The following is a 15,080-nucleotide window of genomic DNA, read 5'->3' as shown; positions in this document are numbered from 1 at the left end:
CAGCTGAACACAAGTCAACCGATTCGTCTGGCACTCAAAGAAACGGCGACCTGTGCAAACACAAGAGGAGAAACTGGCCACGACCGACAGACTAAGGAACATTTGTCGTCTCTGGCAAATCCCAAGATCACTGTTGCCGTCAGGGGTGATTTTTACTCTGTGCTAATTTTACCCTCTGCTTTCATGCCAGACTCTAACTCTCCCTAAGATCCAATTCCATTAAGGCCTGAACGAATGCACTGCCAAGTTTTTCAAGGGCCCTTTACATATAATCGATATTAATAATAATGACGGCTATGCTTCACGGGTCTACCACGTGCCAAGCCACGTGCTAAGGTGCCATGGTGCCACTGAACCCTTCTAACAATCCTGCTCATAGGTACCGTCATCTGTGTTACATAAAAGGAAACGGGGTCTCTCCAAACTCAAGTGACTTGGGGTACCTGGGTGGCTCTGTCGGTCGAGCGTCCGACTTCGGCTCAGGTTATGATCTCGCGGTCCGTGAGTTCGAGCCCCGCATCGGGCTCTGTGCTGACAGCTCAGAGCCCAGAGCCTGCTTCGGATTCTGTGTCTCCCTCTCTCTCTGCCCCTCCCCCGCTCATGCTCTGTCTCTCTCTGTCTCAAAAGTAAATAGACGTTAAAAAAATAAAAATTAAAAAATTAAATTAAAATGTTAAAAAAAATTAAGAACTTAAGTGACTTGTCCAAAGCCACACAACAAGTAAGTGGTGAAGAGGGGAGAAAGGGAAAATTGAAGTCCTATCCAGTTGAGACAAGGATTTACCTTGCTAGGACCTGCTACCTCATGTGCCGGGCCCAGTGCAAAATGAAAATGCTGGGAAGTCTAGTTCAAAAAGTATGAAGAATTTCAACATGGTGACAGCAGAGCATGGAAACGAGTGTGAGACCCTTGTGGGACACGGGCTCCCGGGAGGCCGTCTGCCCCTGAAGCCAGCCCCATATCTTGCCCCCTGCATCTGCAGACAAGACATAGATGTTCCATTCTGGAGTCTAGAAAAGCTGCCGCAAGGCTCTGCTCTAGGGGAATGAACAGGTGACAGCTTCTGGCACCTGAGAGCAGTCGGCCTGGGGCTTTGAGGAAAGCAAGCCGGGCAACGGGATGTGTCCCGAACTCCTACCCCACGAAGAACCTCCTTCGGGAAGGCTTCCTCCTCTCCTCCACCTCTTAACATCAAAAGCAGATTCTTGGCCTCACTCCCTTGTCCCAAAGGGACATCTGCTCTGTCACTGGCATCCCCACCACGCAAGGCAAACTGGACGATGATTTTTCCATAGATGAGTGTAAGTCAGTTACCCCCAGACTCAGCGCCCCCCCCCCACCCCACTGCTCCCAGCCTGTCACAGCGCCTTTGTGGCATAAGCAATGATTTGGCCACTCCACTCACTACAGGAACTAATGTTATTTTTAGGAGGAAAACAATGTCACCCCCATATACTGAAATACGTTTCAAAACTTCGAGGGAATGAAGACCACATATAAACCGAATGTTAGCTCTCCTTGAATTCAGCGTTTGCCATTAGCTAGACACCAAGGCTTTAGGTGCATTTTCCCGTTCTTTACGGAAGCTCTTGGAGGGAAGTACCGTCTCCATCCCATTTTGCTTGTAAGGAAGTGGACGTTCAGGAAGGTTTAAGTAACCGACCCAAAGTCACGCAGCTAGCAGGCGGGGGACGGTAGCGACCGGAAAGCAAACCTAGCACACGCCCACGCGCTCCACGATGGCCAATATCTAGTGTTACCTGTTCTGGACAAGGGCTGTCAAAGCGCGATACCAAGTATGACCACATACGGGCAATGTGGTAGATGGGACCAGGTAAAAACTGCAGACATTCACATGCCGAAAAACCCAGTGAACGAGATGGAAAGGCAAACCACACCCATTAAAGAACATACCCTGAAACATGAATCCCTTACACTACGTAGAAGCCACTCACAAGCGAGTAAGAAAAAGGCATATACCCCACTGGAGAAAAAATAAAATGGACAAAAGATGTGAATAGGCATTTCACAACAGTCCGTAAAGAAAATGGAAAAAAGTACTCAGCCACACTAGTAATCCAAGAGATGTAAAGTACAATATGATGCCATTTTTCACCAGCAGCAGTGAGATTTTTTTTTAATGGTATAAAGGAGATAATTTTTTGAAGTATGTTAATGAGATATTCTATTATTACTTTTCCCCATCTACCCCGCCCATACCCATTCTGCTGAAGTCCTCCATTTGCTTCCTGGAAGATTAGGAATCTGACAAATGAATTGGCAAAGAAAAAATTCCTATTTAGCCTTTGACTGCCAGATAGGTTTTGAGCCTCTAGTCTCAAGGAAATGCTCCCAAAGTACGGTAAGGTAAGAATGATAGAAAGAGCAAATTGGATGCGGTTGCCAGTGTTGCAGAGTGGTCAGAGACGGTTTCTCTGGTGAGCTGACATTTCAGCCGACACCTGAAGGCAGTGAGAAAGTCAGACATGCAGATGTGTGGAGAGGCAGCATGCCAGGCTGAGCCCATGGAGGCTCTGGGGTGGGAATATACTGGTCTTATCCAGAGAGAAGCCAGGAGGCTGGTCTAGTGTTGATCCAAGAAGAGAGTGGCAGGAGAGGAGGTCAGAAAGTCAGCTCAGGACTGTGTCCTGTAGAACTTTATTATGACTTGGCAATGAACTTGGATGCTCTTCTGCAGGAGATGTCAAGTTAGAGTACGAGGTGACCACATGACTAGTCCTGGCCCAAGAAATGTGAGCAGTAACTCACCTCCCTGAGACATTTAAGAACCAGCCACCTCCACGTTCACTCTACCGTCAAGGCCATATGCAGAGATGGCGGAATACACAGTGGAGGGAGGCAGGAGCCGTGAGTCACTACGCCGAGAAGTTTTGCAGTGCACTTGCCAGATCTGTGCGGGAATGTGCTTAAGAGAGAAATAGACGGGGCACCTGGGTGGCTCAGTGGGTTAAGCGTCCGACTTCAGCTCAGGTCATGATCTCGCGGTTCGTGAGTTCGAGCCCCGCGTCGGGCTGTGTGCTGACAGCTCAGAGCCTGGAGCCTGTTTCGGATTCTGTGTCTCCCTCTCTCTCTGACCCTCCCCTGTTCATGCTCTGTCTCTCTCTGTCTCAAAAATAAATAAATGTTAAAAAAAATTAAAAAAAAAAAAAAAAGAGAGAGAAATAGACTTTGTTGGGTTAAGCTTCTGGGATTCTGAGTTCACGTCTTATTGTGGCATTGCCTCATGTAAAGTTACAGAGTATTTTCATTTCTTGCAGCTCACTTCCCAATTAGTGTGAGTGGTGGTTTCCAACAGGGGCTGGCAAACGATGGTCCATGGGACACATCTGGTCCACTCTCTCTGTTTGTAAATAAAGTTTTATTGGGACATAGCCATGCTTATTTATGTACGTACAGCTTAAGGCTGCTTTTTCCCTGTGATGGCAGAATTGAGTATTGGCAATAGACAGGCAGAGTTGAGTAGGTCCAATCTACGCAACATAACCCACAAACCTCAAAATGTTTTCTATTTCATCTTTTACAGAAAAAAAAATTTGCTACCATCTGGTTTTGTGCAAAAGTTTTTAAGTGAGACTGACTTGGTCTGAATCCTTGGCAAGTTATTTGAGTCTCTGAGTTTCAGTTCCTTCCCCTGGTGATTGGAAGGATGAAACGGGCTAACCTATCTAACAACTTTAACCCCATGCCAACTCCAAATGAACACTCATCGTTGTGATAATTGCCCTTGGCGTTAAACATTCAGGTCACTTCTCGTTTTTCATAGGATTCTACGCACATAATGAAATCACTTGGTTCCTTAGAATACATTCATAGAAGGAGGATCCCTAGGTTGAAAAGCATACCCACCTTAAGGATTTTGTGACAATTTGGTAAATCTCTGGAAGGTTTGTACCAGTAAGACTCCCCTCCCCCAGTCCACACTAGGAATTATCATGGTAATAGATAATGGACTTGCCTACAAGGCAGGCAGGCTGGGAAGTTTAAGCTTCCGGTATGCCTACAAAGAATAAGAAGATGTGACTGAGCCCAGAAAGAAGCCTTTACAACAGCAAATAAGAGAGCGAATCGGAGACTTTTCACATTATTGCCTAGATAATTAAGCTGTACATATAATGAACAAAAACTGAAAGCAAAACCATCATGCATATTGGCATTTCTCATTTGAAAGACATTGACACAGGGTATACTTAATTAAGAGAATACACTGTATTCGCCTAAATACATAATGTATTTATCTGGGCTCAGGCTAAACCCAGCTAAGGACCCCCGGATAATCTTCTGGGTGGTTTATCTGGCTTTTAATCATCACAAACCAAATGTAACAAGAGCCAGTTTCAGCAGGAAAGAAGGCAAGGGAGTAGAGGGGCTGCAGGGTTTCGGGTTTCTTTGATCCAGCAGGACACAGATCGTTTTGGTGGGAAGGCAGGAGGCAGCAGAGGGGAACAGTCCCCTTCTTATTTCATCGCTAGCCTTGAAAAACACACTTAAACAGTCCGTGTGTGTTTGAGAGTTCCCATGACAACCAAATCACCCTCTCTTCTCCTTCAACAAACTGTAAAGTCATCTCCTACCTATTGACAACTAGATTACAAACTGCGTGCAGGCAGAGCCTGAGTCTGTTGTCCTATTACAGCTTGGAGCAGTGCCTGCCTGATAAAAGACATCAGTGCCTACGCTAAGTAGATGCCAACTGCCTGAACAGACTGAAAGAGCAGACAGGCAGGAGGGCAGGTCTCAGGGTATACAGGATTGCTTCTAGAGCGTGTGAGGCTGGACCCTTCTTCAGGTAAGTGAGAAGCTCTGGGAAAACCGCCTATAGGGGTATTTCTCACACCCCTCTCTAAATGGCATCCTCCTCTTCTTCTGACAACAGGGGGCCCCAGGCCCTTGTCCTCACGCTCAGTGGACCCCAGGGAGGAGCATGGGACCTCACCCTAGCCCATCAGCGCATCACATTCCCCTGGCCAGTGGTTCAGAGTGGGCACATAGCCTAAGTCAGTCCAGAGAGAATGAATCTCAGGAGTTTTTCTTTTTTTTTTTTTTTCAACGTTTATTTATTTATTTATTTTTTTTGGGACAGAGAGAGACAGAGCATGAACGGGGGAGGGGCAGAGAGAGAGGGAGACACAGAATCGGAAACAGGCTCCAGGCTCTGAGCCATCAGCCCAGAGCCCGACGCGGGGCTCGAACTCACGGACCGCGAGATCGTGACCTGGCTGAAGTCGGACTGTGCCACCCAGGTGCCCCAGGAGTTTTTCAAATACTATGGGAAAGACACTTCTTCTTTCGCCCTGGACTTGAATGTGGCCAGATGTGAAGGTGCAGTCGTGGGAGCTTTCCTGATACCCTGGGGAGCATCAGAACGAAGCCAAGATGCAGGGAACGTCCAGTTTCTGCTGAAATAGCTTCGGCCAGGGAGCCAGTCCTCCCCCTGGATGTTTCCTTTGCACCGAGCAGCAACTCTCCTGTTTGGGTGTCACTGACGGAGCATGTGTCACTAAGAAGACCAGCAAGGCCTGGCCCCTTTCCTCGTGGTGACTCTTCAGGATGAAAGCAAGCCTGGAGACTGGAATTCCAAACCCCAGGGTCCATGTCTAGCTCCCAGCCAGCATGACCCCCTGGGTCCCTGAAAACGACTTCCCTCCCCCCTGCAAGGACCTAAGAAGGAACATGATGAGTCACACATAAACTCTCTGGAGTCCACAACTTATCATTGTAATCAGGTTTGGGTCCAAAGGCAAGTTTCTCCCTCATGTTTTGATTTTCCTGTTTACTCCTCCACATCTCCCATCTCACTGGCGAGTGGCCATATACCTACCAAGTGACAGCTGCCAAAATGCGAGCAGAAGTGATGTGTTGTCATTTCCGGCTGAGGCAGTGAAAAGTCCAGGCTCCGTTCTCCAGGATGCTTCTTCCCCTCTGTGGCTGCAGGGAAAGGGACACCATCCACACGGTGCAGCCTACGGCAGCCGAATGGATGACGGCAAAGTCATCAGCATGGGGCCCTGGCACCCCACAAGAGACGTGAGGCCTGAGGGACAGAAAGAGAACCACTTCTGTTGAGTTAAGCCACGGAGATGTGGGGGCTGTGTGTAACGACCAGCCCTCCTCTGCTGATCTAAGGCGGTCTGGGTCTGTATTCCTCCACACGTGCGTTCCCCACGAACTCAGAAAACATCTTCCTTCACGACTGAAGGGGATATTAAAACCATCAAAGAGCGAAGACGAGCACTTCCAGAAGTGTTGGGCACCAACCGAGGGATGAAGTCGATCTGAAGGACTACTCACGCGGGGTAATTCCAAAATCAAAAGGTACTTGTCTGGGGGACACGTGTGGAAAAATACAAAAACGGAACCCAAACCCTTGGCATTGACAACAAAGGATGTTCCCTTCTCCTAGAAAACAGAACAGACGATTGCACAAACATCATGACTCTTAAGCAAGTTGTAAAGTAAGGCCTTTCTACCTGCACATTATCAGTTGCTGAGTTCACTCTCTCTCCACGCCTTTTGTGTGTGTGTCTATCTCCCCATAATGACCAAGGAGAAACCCAGCTGGTTATGCAAAATGGAACTCTCATCGGATTTTTCGGATGTTGATGAAAATGAGCTTTACGACGCCCTACAACCAATGCATAAGAAGTGCAAATGGTTTTAAACATTTTTCCAGGTTTTCTGGCCACTAGCAGTACAGCCAGAGCCGACATCTACGGTGTTCGTGTGAAAATTTTCGAGTCCTTGTTAATAGATTGCTCTTTCTTATGCATTTATAAGTTGCATGTTTCTAATTGACTTCAAAACACTAATAGCCCTGCAAAAAGAAAAAAAAAGGTTATTTTAAGCCAGGCCTGCGTTGTATGGCAAGTTGAGGCACGCAGCTGAACAAAACGTGCTGTCAGTGTGTGCTCATCAGAAACAAATCCTTAGGGTAGCCGTATTTATGAAAAAGGAGCACAGAACAATAATTTAGGTAATAAAAATGTACTCGCGAGAAAAATCATTTTTAAAGTGCGAACAAAGTACAGTTTCCTGCGATGTTGATACCTTTTCTATCCATTATTTTCATCAATACTTAAGAAAGTTTAGCTGGGTAGTTCCTAACTACTTAAAAATATAAATGCTAACCAACATCAAATTTCTTTCCTCCTATTTCCCAGAGCTAGGTTCAGAGCCTCGTGGAAGGGAAAGGGGAGAAAAGAACCAGACGGTTTAAACTTTGAAAACAAGATTTTCATCTGAGCTGGAGACATTCGCTTTAACTTTTCATTTTTGTTAAAAGAAGGAAAATCTTCAAAGTTTGCAGGATGTCTAGGACCTGGCCTTTTTTGCCAACATTCCAGAACGGGTCCTCCAGTAAGAATGGGGCCTTTTTTTTTCGAGTCTCTCCGGGAGCTGGTGCTCCCACGCAGGTGGCCTGATGTGAGTCCATCACAGCCAGTATTCCGTCTCATGCGCCCTGGGACCGGGACCCTGGCAGAGGCGGGTGGACGCTGACATAGTGTCAGAGAGTGAGGCACATCAAGGGAGGCTGCGGGTACATACACGCACTTTCAAGTTTGGTTTGTGAGACCACCCCTCCCCCCATAAACAGGCCAACTGCACTGGAGTACGGCTAGGGGCAGAGCCTGGAGGGTGGTGTCAGGCCAGGAAGGTCACCAGGTAGGCAGCAGAGGCTTTGACTAAAGATGTCCTGCAACACAGACCCCACACGTACCAAGTTCTGGCACACTCTGCCGTTGGGAGCTCATGAGCCACCAGCAGATAAGCCGGTGTTTGCACGGACCTTTTCCTTGGTCTCACCTGCCCCAGGGGAAGTAATCTGTCATCCTTTCTTACTTGCTAGAAGGGTAACCTGGTAGGACTACCAATAGGCTAGAAGAGCACAAGCAAGGTCTCCGTTGCAGACCCACAGCACAGGGAGCACAGGACCACTGAGCGCCCCCCCTACCGCCCAGAGGGAGGGCCGAAGGCAGAGAGGGCAGGGTTCGAACAGTGCTGGGCATTCATTTAGCAAGAATGAAGAGATCCCTGAACCCACCCAAACCCTTCCTGTCTCATGCCAGTTTAAAAAAAAAAAAAAAAAAAAAATCTCATTGGTAATTCCCTTCAACTTAAAAAAAAAAAAAAAAATCAAAATATGGTCTAGCCTTCAACAGGGAAATAGCCTCAAGTTTGGAAAATCAAACGCTGTGCTTCAGTGGAAAAAGCCAGTGGGTCAACTTAACAAGAGAGAGGAAACTGGAACATGATAAGAAAAGTCAAATCGGACATTCAGAAGAATGAGACAAAAGGAGGGGAGATCTTTTCTCTCCTTTCCCCCAGATTTCCAGAGTTGAGTTTGAGGGAGACCTGTATACACACACACATGTGCGTGTATGCACCTGCTACCAAATGCTGTCTCCGCAGGGCCATCGGCAGGAGAGCCAAGGCATCGGTTCAAATTGCTCCCCAGACTCCCCCACGGTGGTCTCCACGAGGGTGGCCACACGGACCCCAGAACAGCTCCTGGAACCCTGGACCCCCTCCCCCCTTCCGCCTAGCAGCCCCCTAGTCCGGGTTTTGCTCAAGTTTGGGTTTGCTTTTAGGGACTTTACTCTTTACGACACGTCTTGGGGTATCTCAGCCTTTTGGCCGACGGCATGACTCTGCTTCTTGTGGAAGAATTTTTATTCCCTTCTTGTTCATTTCTTGCACTGAATTTTTTTTTAAGAAAGTGAAAATACCAGAGAACTTTGTGATTACATAACTGTCCTGGATTATTTTGGGAACCATTCTATTTGCTACTGCAATGTTACTCTCATTGACGCTCGCTTTATTTTGAGAGAGCATGCCTCCTTTTGACAAAATTAAGAAGTAAAAAATAAATGGAGTTTTTTGTTTTTTTTTTTTTTTGGTTAAACAATGCATCGCACTTAAAAGATAAATCCCTGCCTTAGAAATAGTTGCAGCAGGAATAGCACCAATTTTCATCCAAAGTAAAATGATCTCCTCACAATGATCTTCATTCAAGAGGAAAGACGGGGTGTGGCTATGTGACCTTGGCAAGGTGAGCTGGGTCTTTGTTTCCTCATCTGTACAATGGGAATAATACCAGGAAAGAAGCACTTTCTTCTGAGGAGCCTCCCCCCACCCACAGGGCCTCCCCAACCCCCAGGATGTTCACCTTTTCCTGTCAGGCTCTCCCTCTCAGGAGTCTGGGACTGGCAGTCAGACACAGCCAGGCCGTGGGGGATTCCAGGTGAACTGGTATAAGCTTGCAAACTCTAGAACAGCCTTCTCGTGCCATGTTTGTGGAGTGACCAAGAAAGCTGGACGGGACGCCTGAAAGAGCCAGGCAGGTAGGCAGAGAAATGAGGGAGAGATAAGAGGCGCGGAGCCAGAGTTCCGGATCATCTTCTACCTTGGCCTCCCAGCTTCGCTTCCAGCCAGGTCTGACTGCGTTCAGCATTTGCCTTCCTTAAGACATCACCGTATTTAAATACAGATGTAGCAGGCTCCTGTGAAAATTCTAGACTCATTTAAAACAAGAATAAACTTGGGGCGGCCTGGGTGGCTCAGCTGGTTAAGTGGCCAACTCTTGGTTTCTGCTCAGGTCACGATCATTGCAGTTCATGGGTTCGAGCCCCGCATCAGGTCTGGCACTGATTGATGGGACCTGCTTAGGATTCTCTCTCTCCCTCTCTCTCTGCCCATTCTCTGCTCGCTCGCTCGCTCTCTCTCTCTCTCAAAATAAATAAATGAATTTTTAAAAAATAGGGGCACCTGGGTGGCTCAGTCGATTAGGCATCCCACTTCGGCTCAGGTCCTGATCTCGCGGTCGGTGAGTTCGAGCCCCGCGTCGGGCTCTGTGCTGACAGCTCGGAGCCTGGAGCCTGCTTCGGATTCTGTGTCTCCCTCTCTGTCTGCCCCTCCCCCACTGTGCTCTATCAAAAATAAATAAATGTATAAAAAGAAATAAAATCACCTCTCCCTCCCTTTTTGTGTATGTGACATAAAACAGTACTCACTTATTATCTGTCAGGATCCAGGCAGGGCAGTTCTTCTGGTCGGGGCCCTAGAGCTGGGCTTCACCGGCCCCACAGGATGGCTGCCCTTACGTGTTTTTATCTTTATTCAAGTAGAATTAACACAGCGGTCTATCCGTTTCCAGTGCACAACGTGAGCTTCGACAACTCCGTCCATTTCTCAGGGCTCATCCCGACCCCCTTGGCCTGTGTCCCCCATCCCTCTACCCCACCTCCCCTCTGGCAACCACCAGTCTATCCTCTGTATTTAAGAGTCTGTTTTTTGGTTTGTCTCTTTTTTTCTTTGTTTGTTCTGCGTCTTAACTTCCACGCACACGAGTGAAATCACATGGTATTTCTCTCTCTCTGCCTGACTTACTTCACTCCACATAACCCCCCCCCCGCCACCCCAGGTTCATCCGTGTTACAACCTCAAGAATTTTAACTAGAACACAGCAGGGGGAAAAAAAATGCCAAAGACACATCTTTCTTTATCCAGTCTGGCTCTTCAAAGAGAACTCTGCTGCCAGCCGGGGTGCACGTCGGCCCCTCCCGTGCGCGGATCCCAATTAAAGTAAAACAAGGTCTTTATGCCCACGTGACCATGATATGCATAAAGGTGGCACCAAACCAACATCAAGTGCCCAATTACCCAAATGTCTTGCTCACCTAACAGCCTTTAAATAGTCAAAGGCTCTCTGGCAAATCATTCTCTTTAGAAATACTAAAGGCAACGCTGAACGCAGATGATTTCACATGGCCTTCACAGCCACTCTTGGAATAATTGAAAGCGCTTCCCGTCGTAGACAGCGCCGGGTCAACACGGTCCCCTGGAGCCATTTCACTTAGCTGGGGGGAGGCCATCCCAGCTCGGGCCCCCTTGGGGTTTTCACGTGTCCGACAAGCAGCTCGGCACTTACGAGGAGCCTGAAGGCAAGACCTCTTCCAGTGAGCTATCTGACAGGAATCAAGCCCGGGGTCCCCCTCCTGTCGCAGCCTGAAGGTGCATTGTGCCCAGATGTGTTGTAGCAGTGGGAAGGTGCATAAGGGCAGGGCCATCTGGGGGCTGGCTGGGGGGACAGGGAGATAGCTGAGAGTTCCTGACTCTGCCACTTGAAGTTCAGAGAACTTCGCGAATGATTTCCGGGACCACGGAGGAGGCCGGCGTGTAGCTGACGGGACAAATGTGATGTGTCACTGCGGATGTGAGTGCACAGAATTCTCTTCATTTCCCTACACCCGCAGGATCCTGCTGTATGTGTCCAAGCGAACCCATTTACCGATGAGCTAGCTCTTAGTTTAGCAAGGAGAAATTCACACTCACTCCGCAGCGGAAGGATAAGCAAACTTAAGAAGGTCTGATTGGGGTGCAAATCAACTTCCTCTCCATTGTGTTTCTCACTGATATTTTCTCTGGACCCCTGTCACCGGGGGACACAAAGTCCCCCACCTCCCAAACACTGGAACAAAATCTAAGGACTCGCATAACCTGGCTAAGCCCGGGCTCAGAGTATGAGATTATGCTTGAGAAGACAAGCTTCTTACCATCTAGTCAACACCCCCCACATTTCTAGGAACATCTAGGAATTCCCAGGGGCAAAGAGGTCTATTCAGTGGTGGAGGAGAAGCAAAATCAGACTCTGTCTTTATTTGCTTCACGTGTATCACCGGTGTGTTGACTTCCGGTTTCAACCCCCCCCCCCCCCCCAAGTAAAGAGTTTGGAAGCTGTCCCTCCCATCCTCATAACAAGAAAAAGCTCAACGAACTGAGAATCAATGTCTGGTCTGGGACCCAGGGGAGCACCAAGGCCAGAGAACAGACTGCCACCCTGAAACCTGAAGAGGGGACAATTCAGAGGGCCGCGGTCAGGATCCGCTCACGCGGAACAGAAGCCACTGGACCTATGACAGGTAGGAATAGTTAGGCGGTAATTCTGATGAGCCGCTGGGGGCTGAGAACAGGCTAGCATGTGGCTGAAATCTTAGGGGGACCCCACAACCTCATGGGCTTTACCTCTAGAAACCCCACCAGCTTCTCCCAGTGAAGATTCAGGGAGGATCCCCTGATGGCTCTGCCTGGGGGAGAAACGTAATCCTTGTGAATTACACACGGAGCGTTCCTCAAAACTCAGGTACTGCTGTCCTTTGTCCCAGACAAATCACAGGCATCATGGGATTTTTGTTGGTGGTGATGCTGGACGGTTGCACGGATGGGTAAATGAGCGGAAGATAAGTCACCCGAGCCCTCATGGAAATTGTCATACGGAAATTCCTACATTTGTCCCTCACACAACGCCCTCACTAACAGCTTCTGGTGTTAATGGCTGTGCCATGGTGTTAAAAAGTTCTTGTGTGTTCAAAAAAAAAAAATTGGTGGGAAGGGCTCAATTTAGGAAGTTAACCAGATTTCTTTACTACAGGAGACTGGATCCCAGGCAACTTTCTCTTCCTAGAATTTAGCACAGCTCTTATTGGACACTTGGTAAATTAATCAAGAGTGAAAACATCACAGAGTAATTCAGTCATATTCACTCCACAGATACTCACGGAACACCCACTGCTCTGCAGGCACCAAACCAGCGTCTAGCGAGCAAAATGGGACAAACGTGAGCAGAATCCACCCTCACGGAGTGGAGAGTGCAGCAGAAGAAACAGACGTTTCACAAGTAAGCTCACAGGTAAGTGCAAAATCACCACCATGACGCTCATTACCGTAGAGAAGCAGATGGAAAAGATACAGTAAAGCGAACAGCCTGGTCAGGGAGGTTGGGAGAGGCTAACAAAGGAGATGAGAATTTAAGCATTAGGAAAAATCAACGTGACAAAATGGAATATGGGGGAAGGATTACTGGGAATCCAGTAGAGACAACGTGTTGTCAATGCCCTTTTTATTTCTTTTTAAAGTTTATGTATTTATTTTGAGAGAGAGAGAACCAGCAGAGAAGGGGCAGAGAGAGGGAGACGGAGAGGAGAGGAGAGGCAGAGAGACAGGATCCGAAGCGGGCTCCGTGCTGACAGCAGAGAGTCCGATGCGGGGCTCGAACTCACGAACCGCGAGATCATGACCTGAGCTGAAGTCAGACACCTAACTGACTGAGTCACCCAGGCACCCCTCCTAATGCCCCTTTTAAGCCCTACAGCCAGAAGGAGCGTGGCACCTACAAAGAATGGAAATGAGGTCAAAGTGGCTTGGAGAGGGGATTCCACACAGTTGTTTATTGGTGAAGCCTCCAAGTGTTGTAGAGATTTGTTACGCGGCATTAGATGCCTAATACAGGTATAACTCAGAGAGGCCAAGGTTTCTGTGCTGGATATGCTCCCTTGACCCTTCCAGATTCAATCCCCACCACTGTCTACCCTGCTGTTTGCCCTGAAAGTCACTTGGACGAGCTGCATCAACCAGGCTCCCTTGTCCTCTGGATTCCACTTGGGTTTGGCCAAGGGGTGGCACCAGGAGAAAGTCGGAGGGTGGGAGGCAGGAGAGGTCAGCCTATCTCTCCTCTGCTCTCCCAGCTGAGGTGCACTTTGACACTCACTGTATTCTCTACCCAAGGCCAAGAGCTCTTAGGGAGTGGTCCTTCCTATAGCTCCAGTCCTCCCTGGGTTCCAGGACCCACTCTCCCCTTGCTCCTTCAAGCTTAGAGGCATAAGTGGCCTCCTGCTGTTTCTATCCCTGGGTGGCTTCACCAACCCCCACTGTTCCCTTGATTAACCCCACCTACGCCCTTGCAAGCAATCCTTTCCATTGACTCTCTCTTTATTCATCCCCTTTGGATGTTCTATCAGATTCTGGCGGACACAACTCAGCTAGAATGTAGTAGAGCTGGGACATTAAGTTTCAGAAACTCAAAATTATTTCTTTTTTGAAACTAGAGTATCTATACCTTCCCTCAGCAGGCATAAGCCCAAAGACTGAAAATACACCAACATGGGTCCAGAGCTTCTGTGGAAATTGAATTGGCCTCTTTGGGCCTCAGTTTCTTCATCAGCAAACAAGGAACAATACCTACCAGTCAACTGGTCACTACATAAAATTGTCGTGAGAATTGAAGGCAAAAACTTACGTGAAACACATGGTACACAACACGGGCCAGTAAATGACCACTACTGAGACGCCATCAGCGGGGCGCCTGGGTGGCTCAGTCGGCTAAGCAAGCCCAACTCTTGACTTTGGTTCAGGTCATGATCTCACAGCTCATGAGTTCGAGCCACACACCGGGCTCTGTGCTCACAACGTGGAGCCTGCTTTGGATCCTCTGTCTCCCTCTCTCTGCCCCTCCCCAACTGGCTCGCTCTCTCTCTCTCTGTCTCTCTCTCTGCCTTTCAAAAATAAATAAATGTTAAAAAAAAATTTTAATGCCATCAGCAAAATATCTCATTTTGTTAAACCAGCCTGACCCTTTTTGTATTGTCAGTAGCCGCAGGGGCTACGGTAATCACCAGTTCAATCGGCCGACCCACAGGAAGATACTAGAAGGAGGCGCAGAGATATTATCTGACCCGTTTTGTATGTACCTTAGCCCTGCAGAGCTGCGCTAGTCAGAATCGCTTACCAACGTCGTGTGCAACTCCTAGTTCAAAAGAAGCGCTTGGCTTGTTCAGGCGCCACCACTCTTCGCCATCTCAGTGGTATTCAGAGAATGGAACTGGTCCTGGAGTCCTGTCACATCGAATCTTCTCCTCCCGGGGTCACACGTTACCCAGACAGGTTTTTGAATGTGCAAAAGCATGAGGGAGGGATAGAAGAAAACAGGAATCTGCACTCGGTGACATTACCAGAAACATGTTTTGACTTCCAATCGCGGTTCTGAGAAAGGGCAGCACTGTATGCCACGTTTACAGCCGTTCCAACTATGTTTTAATGAGTCCCTGAATGCTGACAGGAGGGCCACGTAGACTTGAGTAATTGGGTCACCGCAGTTTCCCAAGGACAGGGGGCAGGCTGCGGGGTCTGATCGTTGGCAGAGAGGTGGCTGGTGGACCCGATTCAAAGTCACCGGAAAGTGACGGTGTGCTGGAAACGGGGCCAGGAGCCGGAGGGTCCCCAGATGAGT

This window comes from Leopardus geoffroyi, chromosome A3 (genome assembly GCF_018350155.1).
Source record: "Leopardus geoffroyi isolate Oge1 chromosome A3, O.geoffroyi_Oge1_pat1.0, whole genome shotgun sequence".
Lineage (NCBI taxonomy): Eukaryota > Metazoa > Chordata > Mammalia > Carnivora > Felidae > Leopardus > Leopardus geoffroyi.
This window is presented reverse-complemented; position numbering follows the sequence as displayed.